Source organism: Scomber scombrus, chromosome 10, assembly GCF_963691925.1.
Source record: "Scomber scombrus chromosome 10, fScoSco1.1, whole genome shotgun sequence".
Taxonomy (NCBI): Eukaryota; Metazoa; Chordata; class Actinopteri; order Scombriformes; family Scombridae; genus Scomber; species Scomber scombrus.
Genome location: NC_084979.1, coordinates 32082368 through 32089867, shown reverse-complemented (window position 1 = coordinate 32089867; position 7500 = coordinate 32082368). Strand labels below are relative to the sequence as shown.

The 7500-nt window shown below is 44.3% G+C and overlaps 1 protein-coding gene across 1 annotated transcript in view; it reads right to left on the bottom strand.

The window, feature by feature from the left end:
• itpr3 (inositol 1,4,5-trisphosphate receptor, type 3) overlaps nt 1-7500 on the bottom strand; it is a gene marked incomplete in the record, with an annotated part of 118258 nt that overhangs the window by 16035 nt on the left and 94723 nt on the right.

Genomic DNA, 7500 nt, shown 5'->3' with positions numbered 1-7500 from the left:
CTGGAACATGGAAACTGAAGTAAGCGTGAACTTGAGTAATCGCTGCTCTGACCAGCTCTCGAGGTCGCAGGTTGAACAGAATCCTCTCCGCGTTCTCGCTGTCGTGACGACTCTCCATCAGCGCCAGCAGCAGCTTGGAGGCGTTATCCTGGTAACCAAGGAGACAACAGCAGCAGTGAGTGAGCCGGTGTGAAACCCAGCATGTATACGACAGACGGAGTCACGGGTAAACCGACCCACCTTCAGCTGCAGCACCATCTCCATCTGGTACCGACACAGCGGACTGATGTCATTCAGGATCAGAGCCGTGATGATGTCGATGCCGTTGGACTCGTGGGTCACGATGCAGGTCTGCAGAAATAAATATGATCAGGATTAACCTTCCTTCTTTCCTCCCTTACTTCCTTCCGTCTGTCCTTCCTTCCTCCCTCCCTCCTTCTCTCTTTCCTCCCTTCCTTCTTTCCTTCCTCCATCCCCCTTTCTTCCTTCCTTTTTTCCTTCCGTCTCCCTTCCTTCCTTCCTCCCTCCTTTCCTTTCTTCTTCCTCCCTTCTTTCCTTCTTCCTCCCTCCTTTCCTTCCGTATTCTTTCTTTCCGCTTCCTTCCTCCTTTCTTTCCTTCTTCCTCTCTTACTTCCTTCCTCCCTCCTTTCCTTCCATCTTCCTTCCTTCCTTATTCCCTCCTTTCCTCCCTTCCTTCCTCCTTTACTTCCTTCTTCATTCCTTCCTTCCTTCCTCCCTCCTTTCCTTCCTTCTTCCTTCCTCCTTTTTTCCCTTCTTCCTCCCTCCTTTCCTTCCGTCTTCCTTCCTCCTTTCCTTTCGTCTTCCTTCCTTCCTTCCTCCTTTCCTTCCTTCTTCCTCCCTTCCTTCCTCCCTCCTTCCTTCCTCCTTTCCTTCCTTCTGCCTCCCTTCCTCCCTCCTTCCTCCCTTCTTTCCTTCCATCTTCCTTCCCTCCTACCTTCCTTCCTTCCTCCCTCCTTAAGGAAGGACACCTAAGCTGGGATAAATGATTGTATCCATATATTCACAGTTTTATATGATTTAACTTTTAGTGTCTTCATGTAAACGTTGAATAAGTAAAGATTTTAAACATATTGTAGAACTTATTCATCATTGTTTATAAGCTGTGAGGCTGCTTGTAGGACCTGGTTCTCCTGGCAGGGGCCCTGGCAGTACTCCGTCAGGGTCTCCAGCGTCTGTGTGATTAAGTGGACGTTTGATTCGTTGATGTAGAGGCCCAGCAGGCCGAGGCCTCCGGTGGTGCTTCCACACATGATGTCCAGGAACTGAAGCGTCTCACACACCAGGTTGTAGTTGGTCTTGTTGTTCTGGCAGCGCAGGAAGTTCTGGAAACAAAGACAGAAAGAAGAAGGCTGCAGTTCCGCTAACGGACACTAGATGCTGCTGCAAACATCTGGATATTAAAACTCAATACTTACATCTACAAATACATTTATTCAATAATCTGTTATCTTAACTCTCCTGTTGTCCTCGAGTGAAGGAAGGAAAGGAAGGAGGAAGGGAGGGAGGGAGGAAAGAGAGAAGGAGGGAGGAAAGAAAAAGAGAGAAGGAGGGAGGAAGGAAAGAAGGAACAGTGAAAACAGACTGTTTTCACTGTTCCTTCTTTCCTCCCTTCCTTCCTTCCGTCTGTCCTTCCTCCCTCCTTCTCTCTTTCCTCCCTTCCTTCTTTCCTTCCTCCATCCCCCTTTCTTCCTTCCTTCCTTCCTCCATCCCTCCTTCTTTCCTTCCCTCCTTCCCTCCTTTCCTTCCTTTCCTCCCCCCCTTCCTCCCTCCCTCTTTCTCTCTTTCTTTCCTCCCCCCTACCTTCCTCCCTTCCTTCTTTCCTCTGTCTTTCTTTCCTCCCTTCCTCTTTTCCTTTTTCCCTCCTACTTTCCTTCCTTCCTTCTTTCCTCTGTCCTTCCTTCCTCCCTCCTTTCCTTCCTTCTTTCCTTCCCTCCTTCCTTCCTTCCTCCCTCCTTTCCTTCCTTCCTCCCTTCCTTCCTCCTTTCCTTCCTTCTTCCTTCTCCCTTCCTTCCTCCTTTCCTTCCTTCTTCCTCCCTTCCTTCCTTGACTCAAGGACAACAGGAGGGTTAAAAAACATTAAAACTGATAAACTGAGGGTATAATATGTCTTTTACTTTTAACCTGAGAAGAACTGCTGCTGTAACTCCTGACTCACCTGCAGGTCGTGGTTGTGGTTCTCACACAGCAGCTGCAGGAACCTGAGGATCGGCTTCATGATGATAACAGCTGGTCCCATCTCCGTCTCCACCTCCCGCTGCTCGGCCACAGGCTGAACCGGCATGCTGGCTCCTACAGGGGCGATAGACTGACCCGAGACCATCAGAGGGAGGCCTGCAGGAAGTACCAACGCTGGAGACGCTACTTTACAAAGGTAAACAAACAAAAACAACATCAGCATTTATCCGACTGATCCAGAGACTAAGATAACAAACACACATGTAAACGGGTCAATGAGGTTTAGTTTAAATTTAACACTTCTGTTGTCCTCGAGTCAAGGAAGGAAGGAAGCAGGGAAGGAAGAAAGGAAGGAAGGAAGGAAGGAAGGATGGGAGGAAGGAAGGGAGGGAGGAAGGGAGGAAGAAGGAATGAAAGAAGGGAGGAAGGGAAGGAAGGAAGGAAGGAAGGAAAGAAGGACTTTAACTTGCCTCCGTTCTCCAGCTCCTTCTCGTTGGCTTTGTGCGTCATCTCTCCGACGTTAACAGACACTGTAGCTTTAATGTCCGTCTGCGCGTCTTTCATCCTGTCATGAAGAACCTTGAAGAACTTCTCCGACTTGTTGTCTCCCATCATCAGCTTATAGAAGGAGTTCTGCAGGAGACAGACGAGACGTTTAAACATCCTCAGTTAGTGTTTAACAAGATGACAGCAGAACAGTTTGCATCCATCTGGAGATGAGAGGACTCCTTATAAACATAATGAACACTACCTGTATAACAGTGCTGGTGTTTTAAACAGGGGAAGCTCACTTTACGTCTTCATCATAAAACTTGTCATATCGATGCGAGGCCGTTACAAATAAAAGAAGTGTGCTCGTGGAGGATAGAGCAGATACGTTATTTCATGTCAGAGTCTCCAAAACATCAGAAAAAGTCGCTAGATTTGTCGATAGTCGCTTTTGAGAAAAAAAGTCGTTAAAAAGAGTTGGAAAGCCGCCAGATTTAGCGATAAAGTCAAGCCACATTGGCAAAACTACACTCAGAAGAGTCAGCCTTCTCAAAGCTATCAAGGGCTTTCATCCCTCCAAACATTTCCTCCAATCATCATACAGCAGCCGAGCGTCCGACCCGCCCACTGCTTCATTAACCGCCAGAGACGCTCAGCGTCCAGGTGCGGGACGAGTTTGTCTCATTATCCAATGAGCGTCTTATCCTGGCTTGTCCCGCCACCTGACCCAAAACAGCTGTTGGGAGAAGCCTCATTGAACACCGTTGAAGCTCTGAGTCTTTCTTACTTTATTATCTCTCATTTAACTCACAAAACTGACAAAGCTGTTTCCAGATATAATGGTAAGAAATTAATCTCAGCCGGACAAACAGAGATCTGAGTTTTGGGTTACTCCAAAGCTCATGAACACATTCTTCTTTAAACAAATGAAAAACTAAATCTTTCTCACATCTTTCTTTTAAATAAGTGACTCCTTTGTGTTTGTGTTTATTGTTAGCGCGGTACGGACCTGTATCTCCGTGTTTCCTCCCTCCAGCAGACAGATGGCCAGCTGGATGCTTTCCTGGAAGATCTTGTCGTTCTTGGTGCTCATCACCAGATCTGTGAACAGCTTCGTTCCTCCTTCTCTGTCCAGGCGGCACTGAACCGCCGCCACCGTCGCCCAATCACGCTCCTGCTCCCAGCCTGACACACACACACACACACACACACACACATACACACACACACACACACACACACACACACACACACACACACACACACAGGTCAATGCACCAGGCGCACGGTCCAAAAGGGTCGGACTTAAAACTTGTCATTAATCATAGGTAAACCAATCAGAGTGTCATCTCCCATTCCCTTCCCTTTAATATCCAGGAGCGCTGTCACTTTGGCGGATTCCTATTATAGATAGATAGATAAATACTTTATTAATCCCGAAGGAAATTAAAGCTTCCCTTACCTTTTTTTTGTTTAGGTTAAAATGCTATTAATAAGGTAATGGCTCTAAAGAGAGATCCACCAGGCATAGACACTCATCATTATTCCATTCTCATAATATTCTGTCCAATCATATCATTCGGTCAGAATGAGCGACCCGCCTGTTTTCTCCTTCCGCATTACGTGATCACCCCCCCCCCCCCACCTGGAAGAGAGTCTGTTGTGGATCCACGGCATTATAATGAGCGTACCTGCAGCTCCGAGCTCAGCCAGGTCGTTCTTTGGGTTGTTTTTCTTGTTGGGAAACAGATAGTTCTGCAGTAGAACCTTCCGCAGAGATATTCCCTGAAATATGAACAACAAGGATTTATAATGTGATTTTATACAGTAACTGTCTCTGTCAAATTCTACACAAAGACTTTAACCTTTGTGTCGTCCTCCCGGGTCAAATTGACCTCGTCTGTTTTGACTGTTCCTTCTTTCCTCCTTCTCTCTTTCTTTCCTTCCTCTCTCTTTCCTCCCTTCCTTCTGTCCTTCCTTCCTTCCTTTCATTCCTCCCTTCCTTCTTTCCTCCCCCCTACCTTCCCCCTTCCTTCTTTCCTCTCTTTCTTTCCTTCCTTCCTCTTTTCCTTTCTCCTTCCCTCCCTCCTTCTTTCCTCCCTCCCTCCCTCCCTCCCTCCTACCTTCCTTCCTTCTTTCATCTGTCCTTCTTTCCTTTCCTTCCTTCTTTCCTTTCCTTTACTCCCTCCCTTCCTTCTTTCCTTCCTCCCTCCTTTCCTTCCTTCTTTCCTTCCTTCTTCCTTCCTCCCTCCTTTCCTTCCTCCCTTCCTTCCTTGACTCGAGGACAACAGGAGGGTTAAAAGACCTTTTTATGACCAAATTTAAAGAAATTCAAAGCTGATTTTGCTGGTTCTGTATAAATACAGTTTGTTTTTTAAACAAAATAGGACTTTAATTTACTATATCAGGAGTTTAAATGAAATATCTTATTAAAAGTCACATTTGATACGTTTTTTGTTCCTGATCCACTTTTCATCTTTACACTGTAATGTGCTTTTTCTACCAGTAGGCGGCACAAAACAGTATGAACGAGGACAACAGGTCTGGTTGTATCTTTAATTTAATTAAACTATCTGATAAAAAGAAACAATAAACATAATCTAAAGAAAGAAATGTCTTATTATCTGTTCACAGACCTTTTCATCAAAGTCCAGAGTCCTGATCAGCATCTCCTGCAGCGTCCGCAACACTTTGATACACAACTTCTCCTCTGCAGACATCAGAGCCTTCGTGTGCTGGATGAGCCTGCGCACACACACACACACACACACACACACACACACACACACACACACACACACACAAACATACACACACACACACACACACACACAAACAGACACACACACACACACACACACACACAAACAAACAGACAGACACACACACACACACACACACACACACAAACAAACAGACACACACACACACACACACACACACACATTATAGACATCTATATATAACAATAATATGTATAACAGTGCAGCCTAGTGGTATAAAGCAGTCATCATCAACACACCAGTTACAGATTCTTTGCTTTCATGTTCAGCACTTTGTTCATTTTACACATGAATAATAATCACAGAAGTAAAGTTATTAGTGCCATGGGTGCTAAGCTCCGAGGCACTCCCTCAGCAGTAACACTGCAGAGGGAGTGACTCAGGGCTATTAATCTTGCTCATACTTATTCTTATTCTTCCGCCAAATTTCGGCGCGTTACTCCTCCCGCAGCTTTGAGAAAACCCGACAATATATACATCAAAACGTGCGGCTCGATTGGGAAAGAGGTGCTATTATTTGGAATGTTAAAATTCCAATTTTTCCCAAAGTTATTCCCAAAATACCGGGAAAATTCTCCATTGAAAATGAATGGGAATTTTTATTTTAAACCACAAAATTTCACCTTTTTTCAGAGTCATCTAGCTCTCTCATACCTGCACTTAGAAATGTGATTCAAACTTTAAAACGGAGGAAAACTTGTGCTCTCTCCAAAACACATAACATGTAAACTTTTGAAACTATGAGCAGTCAAACGAGGAGTGGAAATCACTTTTTCTTCAAAGATAGAGTGGAAGCGTCAGTTACCTTGAGTGCGAGAAGCAGTAAAAAATAAACTTAATTTTTATTTTTAACTCGAGCTCACGGCCAAACCGTGAAAAGGACACAAATAGTTTTTTGTCAAAATGTAGACATAGGTGTTGGGATTCATAAAATGTGACGTTGACAGGCGGGGTCTGCACAAAATTTAAACGGGGGGGCCGAGACCGGCGGCAATACCTGTCTCGCTCCCCATTGACCCTAATGTAATTGTCTTTTTTTTCAAAAGAATCTCACTCTGTCTTCGCACTGAGCTTACTCGCAAATTTTAAGGAACATCTGAATAAAATAAACACTGTCAGAATCTGCCGGCTTCTGTGTCTCTCACGGTGTTTTCGTTTTTTGGACAGGAGTTACGGTTTTCTCACAGTTTGCAATTGTTCGGGACCTTGTCAGAAGCCAAATTCTGGGGCATTTTGAGAATTTTTTCCAAGCAGATTCTCATAAATCGCCGTAGCAACCGTAAAGCCTCTGCTGTCCTTAGCAACCTGTTGCTGGGCAGAAACTGACCTACTCTTTTGTGATTGGCTGTGGAATGTCAAACTCAGAACACATATTTATTCTTACTTTACAGGGACTTTAATTAGTTTAAATAAATATTATTTATGCTTAAATATGATTAACATTTACTTAATATTTTCAGGGATGTTAAGTTGAGAATAAAGTACATTACACTTGATACTGACTAGTAAGATGTACTTAATACTTGAAACCAGAATATGATCAGGGTGACTTTTGAACACTGGAAAGCCCCGTGGCACTCAAAATTTCCCTGGAATTTTCTAGTTATTATTATTATTATTATTATTATTATTATTATTATTAATATTATAATTACTTAGAGATGAAGCCTCCGGACTCGCAGCGCTGCCGAGCGTCGGTTCCCTCCAGAAACAGAAGCTCCGGCTGGTGAAGAACGTCGACCAGAACCGACAACTCAGCGTTTACTAACGGCTTCAGACGCTCCTCCAGAGTGTTGATGATGTCCTGGACACACACACACACACACACACACACACACACACACACACACACACACACACACACACACACACACACACACACACACACACACACACGCACACACACACACATTGATTTTTCGTGTCAGTATTAATTATTCTAACTACTTTGATAAACAATACATTCATATTTTCTAATTGCAGCTTCTTAAATATGAATATTTTCTGGTTTTCTTTCGTCTCTATGACAACA